The 16,520-nt window shown below is 39.9% G+C and overlaps 1 protein-coding gene across 1 annotated transcript in view; it reads right to left on the bottom strand.

Annotated features, from left to right (window-relative positions):
• LOC115596858 (phosphatidylcholine:ceramide cholinephosphotransferase 1) overlaps positions 1–16,520 on the bottom strand; it is a 29,761-nt gene that overhangs the window by 12,329 nt on the left and 912 nt on the right. The window lies entirely within an intron of this gene.

The following is a 16,520-nucleotide window of genomic DNA, read 5'->3' as shown; positions in this document are numbered from 1 at the left end:
CCTGTTCTGGTGATGTTTAACAGTCAGTTAAACTGTGTTGTGCTTCATACTTCCCATTTTTCAAGGTGAAGCAGACACGAGTATCAATATGCAATATGTGTTCTAGGGTGTTTTCAACGTCCATTAATGGATATTGTGGGAGTGGAAACTAAGCTTGTGCATTTGGACACCAAAAGTATTTACAGTATGTACGCACTGAATTAGTTTCGACTGGCTGTAACCTGACCCTGCCATAACATATTTCAGAAAAGTACATATTTCATCCTCTGATGAGCAAGTGGAAGGGCTTTGATAAAAATGTTTCTGACGCAAGTAAAACAGATAAAAATCTGATCATGAGTGGCTTCTGAACAATACTGATTGTGGGCAGAGAACTACAGAAACAGGAAAGTCTGGAAAGGCCTCAACCTTATGATATTGTGAATTCTGGTACAAGATAAAAGATCACGTCGAAGCTGCTCCCTAAACAAAGGAGTTTGACGATGAAAGCGTTTTGATACCTGTCAGAACTTTGGTAAATATGACAACACGAGAGGAAGCCAACACAGATATGATAGCATTGTTAATGGCAGCCTTGTTGGAAGCCTTTATTTTCAGCATGAGTGCATGCTTACAGAGCAGTGACTTCTATTGTTGTATGTTTACTTATTGTTGGCCAGCTCCCACTTACAACACTGACGTCATTCCTTTGAGGATGTTTAAAGTGTTGGGGAAAGTGGCCCTTTTGGTTTTTTTTTTAAACCTCACCATGTGTGAGTGCATAATCTTAACGAACTGAACTTTGAATCTTAACACTGCTCATAAACCAGCAAGTCCACCGGAGTCCACAATTACGGCCGTGATAAAACCGGAGCGGGTGATCCCTGAAGATCAGTAAACTGGAGGAAACTGACTTCATGCAGAGAGTACACACTGTGCCGTACGCAACAAAAAAGTCCTGCCTCCTCGTGTATGTGTGTGTGTGTGTGTGTGTTACAGCTCACATGGGCCAACCTCGGAATCTACAAGGAACTCCACTGGTTTCATTTCTTTACTTCCACGTCTATATTGTCATCATGGAAATGTTCATTGGAGTTCAGGACCCTCAGTGTGTTAAATGACAATTTCATGCCCATCTTGTGTTTCACATTGAACATCTTGCTTGTTATGCAACATCAACTTCATTTTCCAGCCGAGGCCAGACAGTCAACAATCAGCACAAGCGGCAGACTCTCGATAATATCGATGCAGAAACTTCCACTTTCAATTAAAATCTTCAAATTTGGTTTCATTAGTATTAGATCACTGTCCACTTAAGCCTTACTGATCAATGGTTTGATTTTTGAGCATAAGATGGACATGACTGGCTTATGTGAAACACGGCTGAAAACTCGCCTACGCCCATGTTGCTCAAGCCTCTAAACAGGGTGGAGGTGCTGCCCTAATCTACAAATTTATTTTCAGTTCAACCACCAAACAGGATGTTAAATTGACTTCATTAGAAGCTCTCATCTTAAAACCATCCTCATCAAGTAGTAACCTGGTGGTAATGTACAGACCTCCAGGGCCTTACTCCCAATTCTTAGAAGAATTTGGTGAATTTATTGCAGAGCTTGTTACTCGTTCAGCTAAGATTCTAATTATAAGGGATTTTAATCCACTTAAATAATGCCTTCTTGACATTTCTAGCCTCATTCAGCTTGTTCATGAATCTAGTCATTCCAGTAGTAACACTCGGGACTCACTCCTCTCTCATGGGTTAGATGTTGCAGCCCTGAATGTCGCTCGTCTCTTCTGCTGTGTCGGACCACTTTCCTATTACATTTGAAGCGTCATTAGCCTGTCCTTGTACTGGTGCTGGTGACACAAATGTTTTTACTGCTTGTCGTATCAGCCTGACTGTTGTATCAACAGTCTGGAGTCTTGGCTCCTTTTGCGACAGTGACAGAACCTGTGGGAAAGGTCACTAATGATGTTAACTCAGTACTTATTTTCCTCCTTGATTCTGTGGCACCTGGCTCTACCAAGACAAGAGGACCAAAGAGATCAACTCCCTGGTTTACCAATAAAACCCTAGATTCTTATGCCTTACTATGGACTCAAACTCTAGCTAGTGCTTCTGTTACTGGATCTCAGTGCTGCAGCTGATGTAGATCATGGCATACTGTCAGACTGACTTGAAAGTCAATGTAGCATTTCTGGCCTGGCTCTTGCTTGGCTAAAGACTTACCTATTGATAAGAACACAATGTGCTTCTTATAATAATACTACTTCAGTATTTACTGATGTGAGGTATGTAGTTCCCCAGGGCTCTGTTCTTGGCACTTTGCTCTTATCTTTAGTTCTTTAGTTATGGAAAACATTTTTACTGCTATGCCAACAATACTCAGCTAGATGAAAGTGAAAATCACAAAATCAGAGACCTGCTTGTAGTGTGGTGAAGAAACGGATGTCAGTAAACTTCCTGCTACTGAATGTTGGTCATTGGTACCGCTTGACAGAGACACTACTTCGATCAGGCAACAGTAACTCTTGACAACTTTGTTACTTCTCATAGTCCAACTGTCGAGAATTTTGGTGAGGATTCTACCCTCTCTTTCAATCAGCACATCGAAGAAATTACAGATACCGCTACTTACCACCTGTGCAACATTTCTGAAATTAGGCCCCTCTTATCCACAACTGACGCCGAGATCCTGATTCATGCCTTTGTTTCGTCTAGGCTGGATTTTTCCAATGCCTTATTTTTGGGTCTATCGCATGAGAGCACTAAAAGTTCAGAATATTCACAATGCTGCAGCTAGAATCTTAACATGTACAAGAAAACTGTATCATATTACACCAATCCTAGCCTCACTGCACTGGCTCCCATTTAATGTCAGATCAGACTTAAAGGTGCTGATGATGATATATTTATTTATTTATTTATTTATTTATGTTGTTTATTTCGGGCATGTCAATTCATAAACATCACATTTCATCATTGTTCAAATAATACAATACACATGGCCGAAAGGGAAAAGCGGGAGAAGCCAAAGCTTATCAAGTCCCGCCCCCATTACCCACAGGAGAAAATCTTCATCCTGATCTTTTCTTGTCATTTGCATTTTACATTTTCTTTTCTTTTCTTTTTTTTTTTTTTTTTCAACTTCTTTTGTTATGACCTTTGACAAAACATATTACAGCAGTAGCATACAGAGCTGAATTCGAGCTCTAGACAGTACATACAGATTACATGTGTGTCTACTGTTGTGTGCCGATTTACAGGGCTAGTTGAGTTCTTCACAGCTCAGAAGAACTTGTGATAACTCACAGTAGTGTCACAGTGTTCGTACCTAAGTTATCTCACATTGTTGATACACATTATAACAACATCCTGCTATGTACAACTGGCATTGGCCTTGGACCATACAATTTTCTCAGGTTCAACTTATTGTTTGGGTACAGAATGGTATTTGTTATGCTCACATGCCGTCTCAGCACAGTGTCTGTTGATTCGTGCCTCTGACCTTTATCAACCCTCCTGTATTGATCTGTACTGATCAACGATTGAATGTACATACTTTTTACAAGATTATATCCATCCAGGAAAAAATCTGTGCCTTTGTCTTCATTAATCCATGTTTCCGACACTGCAATGATGGTGAAAGGGGTTTTGAAGTGATTTAGGTATTCCTTGATGTGGCCGAAGTTGGTATATAGACTCCTGCTTTTAAAGTGAATTAGAGACAGTTTCCCGTCCATCTCAGCGCTGTCTCTGTATTGAACTTCAGTATAATACTTGCAATTCCCAGTCATGTTGAAACAGAAGTGATTATCCGGGTCAATTCCTTCGTTCTGGTCAGATAAGGTATGATTCACATGTTGATTTGTAATGAACTCCACACTTCCTAGCTCAGCAATCCTTTCAGATATTCCCATCATACTTTCAGTCCGTGTAAGAACCGTTGAACTTTGCTGTGCTGTAGTTATGGAGTGTTCGTGAGCCATACCTTAGTTATTGTATTTCTCCAACTCATCAAACTGTACACAGCCTTGCCTCATCCTACATATCTGATCTCATTATACCAAATATTCCACCTCTTGCACAGCAGAGAAACAAATGCATGTGGTTGATTTCTGGCCCCTCCCACTCACAACAACTCACGATGACCATCTGTGTGTCGAGAATTTGCGCTCTCGTGCTAGCGTCAACCTTCCCGAAAGTAGCCAACAGACCAGCCCCACTGCTTCTACTAGTCAAACTTCAGTTCAACAGCCAACAATCGCCGCCAATTTTTCAGCCATTACTCCATATGAGAAGAAACCAAAGAAGCTAATGACGGTCATGGATGCTATGGACACTCTGCCAAACATCAGTCCCTCAGCTGTAAGCAGAGTGGAGGGCCAAGGTGGAATGTGGTCTGGTCGCACGTCCGAGCCACATCAGGTCTTACAGAACAGCAGGCTAATGAAGCTTAACTCAACAACTACCTGCAAGTACAAGAATGTGCAGTATTCACAGGATACAGTAGCATAATCATCCTCAACATTTGACTTTTTATTTTATTTTCTTTAATCAATGTTCAGTTCAGTATACTACCTCTAAAATGTTTGAGACACATTAGAAACAAGCAATTTGTTGTACATATTTATAATTTTATTTGTTCAGTTTAACATAAACCCATTTGGTTGGTTGGTTCTTTTGAATGTTTGTCATCTATTCAATCTGACAATAAATAATTGTATTCTATAAACCATAATTTACATTCTGGTTTGTTTTGGGTTCTGTCCTAAGGAGAACACTCTTAAAACTGTAATTCAACATTGGTATTAAATATATATTGTGATAATTATCGACATCGTTCATTATAAAAAAAACATATCGTGAAAACACTTTTGGCAAATATCGCCCAGCCCTACAACATGGTTGATTGAGCACAGAAAGTCTGATGTGTGCCTCTTATTTCAAAACCTAGACGCTAAATCAAGCAGAAACACCACCACAAAAGAAAAATGACGTTTTATTCTAACCAAGTAAAACTGACTACAGCACTGAGAGAGCAAGTCAGCCAAATCAGCTGTGATCTCAGCAGCATGACCACACCACAACTGCACTTTTTCCCTCATGCAGTAAATAAAGTTCCCCCCAGAAAGTTTGCTGGTGCTGAGAGAAGGGGAACAGGGGAGGGTGGGTGGTTTAGCTCAAGGCAGTACACGTGACATCACCAGACAAATATCCCACCCAGGAGCGACAGCATGTCAAGCTGACACAAACATAAACACGCCATCCGGAGCCCATCTTTAGGCAGCCGAGAGTGGTACAGAGTGACTCATTCAAACTTGCTTTAACAGCCTTTTAGAGAACTACAACAATTCAAGGTGCTGCCGATACACAAAACTGTACATCCTACACGTCTGATCATTATACCATATATTCCACCTCTTGCATTACAGTTGTAGTTTCTTTCTTGCCTGCACAATCAGGAATCAGTATCTATCCACTGTCTTTTCTTCCACTCTATCTCTATTCCTGCATTTGTTTCCTGCCTTTAGCTTCATTATGTTTTGCTTTCTTTTGTGTGAGAGTTGGAGTCTACTGGTTGAGAGCCATTTTCGACAGACTGGCAGATAGTACAGATATGCAAATACCGACAAATGAGGACAGATATACAGTGACACACAAGAAAAGACACACTCACATGCACGTCTACCTGTCTTACATCACAGTCGGCCTTACCAGTTTTATCATGTCAGCTGGAATATGTAGCTGATATCTGACCAATGCAGTATGTCTCTTTGGTAACAGTGAGAATCACTCAGGTCCAGAAGCGGACATGAGAAGGACTTTTCACAAGAACAGCATGCTTGTGCTTGAGCTGGTTGCCGAACCAAGTCTCAAACCATTTCAGTGTTTCCAACAAGCGAACTTTCATAAATGAAGGGTGGTGTGATCACCATGACAACTTGGCTCAATTGTAGGCAACTATATAGCAAAGAGCAGGACAGACGTACTTTGAGGCATACCTGCTAACATAAGGCTGGGACAAAAAGGAAGATCTTCAGGGGTATTGGCAAAAACCCTACGCCACAGCTAAATATAATAAATCCAAGGATACAAAAGCAAAAGAACTTTAAATAAATCCAAATTACACAGCTGACAGTTAAACAAAATGGGATTAAATAGGGGTGGGAATCTCTTGGCACCTCACGATTCGATTCAGAGGTCAACGATTCGATTCTAAACCGATTCTCGATGCATCTTGATGCAGCAATTTTTTTATTTATTATTTCCATGCATGATTTAAAAAATATAATAATCAAATCTGAGTGTGCTAATCACTTCCTACTTTTTTCTCACTGTGCGACTACTTGGTACTTTCAAAGCAAAGTATTTATAATAATCCATACCTAATATACTTCCAATATATTTAATTATTAAAACAAATGAAAGAAATGTGGCAAGTCAACTGGAAGGTTACATTTGCAAGCTACATTTCCAGCTTTGCAAAGAACCAAAAGGAAAAGAAAAGTGTTCCTGTAGCAGCATACATGTAGTACATTAATACAGCTGCAGCTGGTCGACGGTCCATACAGGTGTTTGTATCACAGGTTGATCTGGACGTCTCACACTTTGCCACAGCTGACTGACCTCACGCTGAGTTCGGGCTGGATTTCAACATACTGTGAGGGCTGTTTGACAGTGTACAGTTTTCACATCGACTTGGATTCAGCTTAATAACGATGTATGCGGCTGGGAACGGTGGCTTTAAGTAACCAATTGAACGCAGTGCAGAATGACAAAAATACCCAATAGTTAGTTACAGGTGTCACAAGTTAACCTGGACGCTGCGCACTCAACGCCACAGCCAACAGCCAACAGTCAACAGCCAACAGCCAACAGCCAACAGCCAACAGCCAACAGTCAACAGCTAACAGCTAACAGAGGTCTCCACGCTGCTCTCGAGCAGCTCGGCGTGAACAAATGCCTCAGACTGTTCCACCCATGAGTTGTTTGCGAGTACAGACATTCAGGAAACATCCCATGTTTTTTGTTGTGTGCACGTCGTAGAGTGTCGGCGCGCTGCACTTCCGCGCTTCCGAGTTCCGCCTCTTGCGTTCCGTCAACATTACGTTGTCAGTTAACGTGTAGAAAATTGTTTGTTGACATTTGTGAATCGATTCAGAATCATCCACGTCCAAATCGCGATTCATCTAAGAATCGATTATTTTTCCCACCCCTAGGATTAAACAAAGTACCTAAAAAATTATCAAAAGTAAACATATGAAATCTGGAAGTTTATTTCTTCTTCTTGAGATCTATGATTCATTTTCACATGTAGACTGAGCAGAGCTGAAACTTGAGTGACTCATGTTGAACTGAGTCATTCGCACGTGCTCACCTCTGGCTGCCTCTGGGTTGAGCTGAAAGGCCCCATAACACATATCCCACACAGAAACTGAGAAATACTCATTTGATTTGTATTACTATGAAATCCGGAGAGATAACCAACCAGAAGCTCAGCAGAAGGGCAAGTTACAAAAGTCTTTAAAATGATACAGGGATCCTTTAAATCAATCTCAAAATGAATTGGAAAGTTTCAGATATTAAGCAAATTGAGAATCAAGCAGGAGAGGGGGGACAGTTTCACTTCAGCTCTGATGTGCCTCCAAAACCGCAGCAGAGGCGAGCCGGCGGTCTGATGGCGTTCACAGTCTGACAGCTTAACAGATCCTTCACTAATCAAATGAAAGAGAAATGGCCCACAAAGCAACATTACAGGACCAAACAACAGTAATGTGGTAACTGGTAATGTAATCTTCAGCAACTTATGAGGCAAAAAATACAGCAGTTACACGTGGAGAAGCTTCTGTCGCACTCTGTCCCACTGCAATTCACCACATTTCTGCCCGAAAAACAGCGTCTGTCCCCCACAAAAAACTTTAACTCACCATGTGTTTGTCTCCTTCCATTACTGGGTTGTAGCAGTTACTGTCTTGACTACTACTTGAAAAAATTTACTGCAATGGTCAGCCCTCCTGACCAAGACTTCTGTGTACTTCTCAAAACAACATACTCCCTCGATTATGCAAGTATGTTATTTAGAGCAAAACATAACTTTTTCACTTTCTTGATGTATGACGAGTCAGGATCTCAATCACAATACATTATAACAGCATCCATATGATTATAAACAGTCAGAGGTTACAGGTTTAGATTAACAGGTGGACATCAGGGGAAAAATGCAAAAAAAAAAACACATAGATGTTAACGGCATGATGTGTGCCGGCGTGCTGTATGAGTCGACACACTGGTGCGGCTTTATGCCAGAGCTGCTCGTTTATGTGTGAACAATGTGTGCTTAAATGCTGTTGTAACTTATTAAATATTGGACTGTGAAGGTTGATGGCAACTCTCATATAATATCAAACATGGTTGCTAAAAAACAACCAGGAAACTAGCAACTGAGAGAAAAATTATATGTAAATAATTTGATTTTTCAAGCAAAAACGTCAAACATCTGCCTCCAGCTCCTCAAATGTCATAATTTTCTGCTTTTCTCTGTCATACATGAAAGAAAATCAAGGATTAGTCGACTATCAATCACAAATAATAAACAGTTTTATTAGTACACCAGTTTGGACACCTGTCTCAGTACAGAATCTCAGAAATGAAAACTGAAACCAAACTTCATTCACAAGGCCAACAGACCACTCCTGCACCAGATTTCATTGATACGTCTCAAAACTGAAAGCTCATGTTGCATTTAACCTGGATATCGGCATGAGACACATTCCCACAAAATGGTAATATCTTGATTCAAATCATGATTGTATAACCAGAAAACAATGAGAGTCATGTTAGTCAAAGATGAAACTCCCCTCACAATGGGGGAAGCTTTCGTTGCCTTCTCCCAGCCTTGTGCCCTCAGGGCATTGTCCTTGTCTTTATAAATGATTTTGAAAGAGTAGTGTCCCTTTACCATTCTAATTCTATCTTGTGAGACTAACAGGACAATGGGTGAACACCACGCTCTCACCTGTATCCTTTTACACCTCATATACAAACCTCACAGGTAGACATTGCAGGGCCAATATTTACACAACTGCGCCAGTGATAGTTTAAATGAAAGGTCGTGTGGTTAAAGTTTAACTATGCATGTCCCTGTGGTAGATTACACAGTAATACAGTCCCATTGTTAAAATGAGTTAATGTACTCCCACCAAGCCTTATGACATATGGTTCTGTGGTTCCTCCTGATATTTCTCACAAACTTTTATGTTCATAATGAGTAAAGACCTTGCAGGGAAATCCCTTACACACCTTCTGTAACTTTGTCAAACCACTGGGTAAGCTTAGATGCTCTGCAACCAGCAGTACATCTGTCTATCTTTGTTGAACTGTTTTGGAGGGGCAGATGAAAGCTGAACAATGAAAGCAATCATATCACACCAATTCAGGCTGAGTAGTACATACAGTTGTTCAAAGAAAAAAAAAGTTCTTCTTTATCTATTTTTTCAAACAGACTTCTTAAGCCCAGGTATCAGAATCGGTATTAGGACGGGGAAAACTGTATCGGTTTACCGTATTTTACTAACAATGGAGATCATTTCAGTTTCATGAGAAGTCAGGATTTTGAGATTTCTGCCACCCGATGTAACATTAGTCTCTCTTAGGCTACATTGAACATGGTGACGTTATTTAAAGTCTGTCACACATTTTTAGCCGCTGCTGCATATCTCAAATTAATGTACAGCAATTACAAACGTCGGTGTAAATGACGATGACTGACTTGTCCTCCATGAAAAGTGGTGACACTAGGTGAAGGCTGCACAAACATCTGCTACTATCGGAGCCAAGTTCACCCAATAACATTAGTTTGTAAGAGGTCCAACAGCATCAATGTCTATTAGAAATGCCAAAGCAGTCTTGGCCTTACAATGGATAAGTTATTGGAGACATCTTACTCTACCACACAACCTGCTCATGGCAAGAAAAATGTACAAAACTGAGACAATTAACACTGTGGTCTGATGGTAGCTTTGTTCCAGTACAGTTATTGTACAGTACAACCACAGGCAGCGAGGTCTCATATACTTATCTGTTCGGGAATATTCAATCTGCTTGCCGTACCAGCTGACAACAGACTCTACAAAACGTGCATTATGTAACATCCTCCCACTGCCTTGAAATATTGCACTTCTGATTTTATCAGATGACTTGACTACAGTTGTAGTGGGAGAATTACATTTCTATTCTAAAAACAAATACCATTTACCACTGAAGTCTCATTGAACTGAGGTCATAACTCCATGACTAGCAGTGTTGGTTTTCATTGCATGATCTGCATGATCATTCAAAGAGTGTTGCTGTTGTTTCAGTGCTACAGACTAGCCTTTTTCAAAAATGTTTTTTGCTCTGTTAGCTGTTAGCTATGACCTCCATTTGCCAAACACAATGCAGAATTTTTTGTATACTAGCTCTCATTTGTTGAACACAATGTATCAGTCAGGGGGGGGAAATAAGTGTGCGCTTCCCGTTGTTAGTGAGTTTACGGCATTCTTTCGTATTTTTACCTGTCATATTCTTCTTAGGTTTCATGCCGAGTAAAAGCTTGGCTTTACTTTCCATTTGCTAAGCTATAGCCAAGTTATTCATGCATACATAGAAAAATTCCTTTCACCCTTGAGGCACCCCTGGAAAGATCTGTTTGTCACAAACACAGTTTCTATCGCCCAGAGAGACAACGGCTGACTGAATAGCCTTAATCCAGAGTTCACAAATGTCTAGTGTCATGAACATCTCTGCTTATCTAAAACTGATGCATTCATGTTCACTCTGACAAATTAGTTTGTCTGTGTTCATCTGTCTAGGTTCTTCACATTCAAAACCAATATGCAAATTTGTCAGTACAAAATATGGTTGTGATGAAAACACAAATACAACAAAGCCTCTCATGCCAAATAAACCAACTTCAGAATGTGTTTCATCATGCACACCTAGCTTCATGGAACAATCAGTTATCTCCAGACAGACTTTTAATTAACAGATTAAGATGTAAAAATGAGATGGACCATAAACATGGATGACTCTTGCAGAAATCTCTGAGGAGCTGAGTTGAATGGCAAAACAATCACCATACTGTTAGCTGCTATCTGCTAATGTGGAAACCACCAGTGGCTTTATGAGTCACTTATCAAGATGTCAGGCCCTTACAGCCACCGGGGACTGCCTCACCTCTCTGTTCACCTGCATGTGGTGCAGGCACATCAGAAATTATATCTAGGATGGCACACAGGGGACATGTTGTCAACAGGGAGTAATTACTGTGCAGCACAACATTTAGCCCATCTTTTTATATATCAGCTATCTAAACTGCAAAGGTCTGTGTCAACAAGACTGACAGATTAACAGACCTGTAATGACTCGGGGTGGAATCTCTTGGCACCTCACGATTCGATTCGATTCGATTCCGATTCAGAGGTCAACGATTCGATTCTAAATCGATTCTCGATGCAGCAAGTTTTTTATGTACATTTCCATGCACGATTTAAAATAAAGAGATAAATAAAATCTGAGTTTGCTAATCACTTCCTACTTTTTTCTCACTGTGCGAGTACTTGGTACTTTCAAAGCAAAGTATTTGTAATGATCCATACTTAATTTACTTCCAATATATTCAATTAATAAAACAAATGAAAGAAATGTGGCAAGTCAACTGGAAGGTTACATTTGCTAGCAAACATCCAGCTTTGCAAAGAACCAAAAGGAAAAGAAAAGTGTTCCTGTAGCAGCATACATGTAGTACATTAATACAGCTGCAGCTGGTCGACGGTCCATACAGGTGTTTGTATCACAGGTTGATCTGGATGTCTCACACTTTGCCACAGCTGACTGACCTCACGCTGAGTTCGGGCTGGATTTCAATATACTGTGTGGCTGTTTGACAGTGTACAGTTTTCACATCGACTTGGATTCAGCTTAATAACGATGTATGCGGCTGGGAACGATGGCTTTAAGTAACCATTTGAACGCACGGCGGAATGACAGAAATACCCAATAGTTAGTTACAGGTGTCGCAAGTTAACCTGGACGCTACGCACTCAACGCCACAGCTAACAGCCAACAGTCAACAGCTAACAGCTAACAGCTATCAGCCAACAGCTAACAGCTATCAGCCAACAGCTAACAGCTAACAGCTAACAGCCAACAGCGGTCTCCACGCTGCTCTCCAGCCGCTTGGCGTGAACAAATGCCTCAGACGTTCCACTCATGAGTTGTTAGTGAGTACAATCATTCACGACACATCCCATGTTTTTTGTTGTGTGCACGCTGTCAACTGTCCGGGCGCTGCACTTCCGCACTTCAGAGTTCCTCCTCTTGCGTTCCATCAACATTATGTTGTCAATTAACATGTAGAAAATCGATTTTTGACATTTGTTAATCGATTCAGAATCATCCACATCCGAATCGTAATTAATCTAAGACTCGATTATTTTTCCTACCCCTAGTAATGACTTTGCGTGTCTCGGTACAAAGCCGCATTTTCCTTTTTTTATTTGCATGGCTGAAAGTAGAAATGTGTGCTTAATCTTTTTTAAGCTGTTCCCTTATTCTAACCATGTTTGACTGTTAAACCACTGATTCACTGTTGTTTCTGACACCATGCGGTTTAGGGTTCTTTCACAAGTCATTACTCACAACACGCAGGTATTTCCTGTACTTTAACTCAAAGTGAATGTGAACCACCCAATTTAAAACGCCCTTACATAACCCGATGCCTTGATTCTTGCCTGTGTTGTATTTCAAAAGATATAACTTGCTTTCTTAGTTTCTCTGACGTGTGCAATCTTCCGTGAAGATGCCATTTATTGTACCCCTTTGATGACCGTGTTCAGTGACCTGAAACATCACAGCAGTATAAGAAAACCAACAGTCTTCTCAATCACATAACTGCAATGATCTAAAGATAACTTTTCAAGTTCCTCAGAGAGGAACTCACAAGGTGGAATCAATGTTTCCTGCCACTTTTAGTTGCAATCATCTTATTCAAACAATGTACATACTGCTCATTTCTTTTACAATAAAAAGTAAACCAGGCATAAAAAGTTGTGCGCAAATGGAGCCAAGGCAATATCCATAACATTTCATAGTGTAGATTATCTTGTACAGTCGTGTTTATGGTAGACATTTGCTTGAAGGCTGACACTCTGTAATCTTCAGTTTTTCCAAGTGGATTTACATACACACTTTCTTGCATGAACATTCAGTAAATCAATCCAAGCACTTCCCAAATGACTGTCATTACAAGAGGGAAAAAAAAGGTACAAAGATTCTTCTAAAGCACATTGGATTGGGCGGGGTTTCAAGTTTTCACGATAGCACAGAAACCCTCTCATACAGAACTTCTTTTGACCCTGCTTCACAATGTTGTGCCTCTTTCACTTTCATACTTTGTACACACATAATTTGGTTAAAATCCATGCATGGATATCCTTCAAGGACAGTTAAGGACACAAAATGACAAAGGTGGCCGGCAAGTTCAGCATCTACCCCTCAATATAGCATCATGTTGCATTTAAAATAGGTCGAAATATGCAAGAATTAGGACAGGAGCAAGCAAGACCTATTTGAAATATGGTCACATTGGTGTACCATTAATTGCATGTACACCAAACACCCTGAGAAACTTGAAGCAGGAATGCAGGAGGGAGTCACTCAAAACAAGCCAGGACAGGGGGATACCTGGCTTAGGTGTAAGTAGGTTAGACAATAGCCCAAAACAGAAACCAGGCTGGCCTTCACAGGGCAATTACCATTCCTTACAAATATCCCTAACCATAACCCATGTCCAAATGCATCTGTCACCACACCCGTCATATACCTGCATCATGTAGGGTCATATGGATCCTTACAACCACATCAACCACACTAATTAAACGCTCCGTAGCTCCTTCATTTATTCATCGAAGCCCCGTCAAATCAGACGACATTAGATTGCCCTGAATATTAAAATGTAATCTCACATTTTGACTCAATTTCTTTTCTGAAAAACACAAAATAGGCTAGATGACCCTGCTACAAACCTAGATTGCTGAAGAGCTGTTGTCCGCCACAGGAAACTGGGACATCATGTGAGTGAGTGAGTGAGTGAGTGGCAGTTAATCTTCATGGGTTTCTCATTATGGCAAAAAGAAGACTGTAGCCATTACTTATTGTTTTTTTCTGCAGGAAAACCTATGACAGGAACCATCTGATCAAAAGCCGTGCTTTGAGTACTGAGACTCAAACACAGTGGAGAGGAGCATATACATATATATACATATATATATATATATATATATATATATATATATATATATATATATATATATATATAACATATATTATATAGATATATATATATATATCATATATATATATATATATATATATATATATATACTATATATACACATATATATATATATATATACATATAGATATATACACATATATATATATACACATATATATATATATATATATATTATAATACACATATATATATATAGATATATATATATATATATATATATATATATATATATAAATATATATATATTATATATATATAATATATATATATACATACATACATACATACATACATACAGACATACATACATACATACATACATACATACATACATACATACATACATACATACATACATACATACATACATACATATATATATATATATATATATATATATATATATATATATAAACACACATTACGAAATGCGTAATGTGCTTTATCAGATATAAAAATATCGGCAGGTAAAGCTGGACAAAACTTCACTGGACTTTCCATGGGCATGAGGACAATATAGATAATAACTGAATTTTGATTTTTGGGCAAACTTATCCTTTCATGATGATGCCAACTATAATGTTAACTAACTCAACTAATGTTTTCATCTAATGCCAGGCCCAGATTTTTAAGCACTTCTATAAACACCCAAAATATGCACAGTTGCCACTCTCAGTATGTCAGTTGACAACAACACAATAGAGCCCATAGAGTCACTGGATTTGGCCCCAGCAACCCCCGCTCCACCTTGAAAAAGGTGGTATAAAGCGGTAACATCACCCGCGACCCGCATGGAGAAAGCGGAAGAAAACAAAACAAAATGAAACAACACAAAAAGCAAAATAAAAAGCGCCAGTGTGTACACTCATTTCCTTCCTGACGTCTCTCTCTCCATCTGTTCTCATCTGCTGCTGTCTCTCTCCTCGTCTGTCTCCGTCATCCTCTCCTCTTGATATCTGTCTTTCCCAATTCCCTGGTGCTCTGTTTCCTCTCACTCTCCAATGGAGATCACACACTTGCACAAGCTGACACTAAAATGGGTTACAGATAAGTGCAAACATCAATAACAGCTATGCTAATAGGAGTTTGTTACAGAAAGTTACATGTGATATAAGCTCTGACTAACTGATCAGTCATATCCAGTGAAGCTGTGTGGTTTTCATTCATAAATAACACCTCGCACTGATGGTGTAAAGAAATCCGGAGCCTCTCCGGAGAAGTGGAGCGTGTACTCCACTCAGAGTTAAGAGAAAATGCACAGTTTTTCATTTCTTAATTAAAGCAGTAATCTTTATGTAAAGATAACTTTATAAGAGAATAGAGTTTTCTCTAAAGACAAGAGTGACATGAAAGAGGAAGGAGAGAAGAGGAAGTTGATGTTTTACGTTACTATTGGTCAATATGACTACTTCTCAGCCTGAATCATGGCTGTGCCTACAGAAAAGTCATTGTTTCCAGTTGATGATAGTCTGACATGCTTTGCTTTGGCAATGGGGCATGCCCTGCAACTGGACTGGATGCAGTGTGCCAACAATAAACCCCATTGACTCACTTTAACGTCTTTGCCCCCTTGACAGTCACTGCAGTCACACTGTTTGGGTCTGTGAAAATCTGCTTTCTCACCAGTTCCGCTGCACAGATATCTCCCTGTTTATTTCATCACTGTGTCTGTTGGCTCATCTGTCTCTGTGGTGAGTTTTTTGCACAGCATGTCCTGGTAACAGGGCAGATGTGTCTCCATCTTTCCACAACGACACAACTGTGCAAACACATATGTGATCACATGTGCCCCCTCCTTCCCAAAAGGTGAAGGAGCGTAAAGACTTCATGGAAAACCGGGCTATATCAGGCCACCCGTTCCGCCCTCTTGTGAAGCGAATACACGAGGCAAAACAGACTTCAAATGTCACCATGCCAAGGGAGCTAAACAGATAAACAAATGTTTGACTACCATTTGAGCTCTCGGCTAATGTTTACACAGAGAGTGAGAGAGAGGGATCCGCTGAGAATATAATCGGCGATTTACTGCTGCTGTAACGTTAGTAGGCACACCTGTGAAATAGCGTTACATCCACACAATGGCTGACACAGGTGGTTTAACGTGCTAAAAACACAGCTTTAATTCACTGTGAGGCCTCGGCAGCACTCTATAGCGTGGTTTAAGAGCTTATGGTCTGACCACCTAAAAATAGATGAGCAAGC

Source organism: Sparus aurata, chromosome 15, assembly GCF_900880675.1.
Source record: "Sparus aurata chromosome 15, fSpaAur1.1, whole genome shotgun sequence".
Lineage (NCBI taxonomy): Eukaryota > Metazoa > Chordata > Actinopteri > Spariformes > Sparidae > Sparus > Sparus aurata.
The sequence above is the reverse complement of the archived record's forward strand: the minus strand, read 5'-3'. Positions and strand labels throughout refer to the sequence as shown.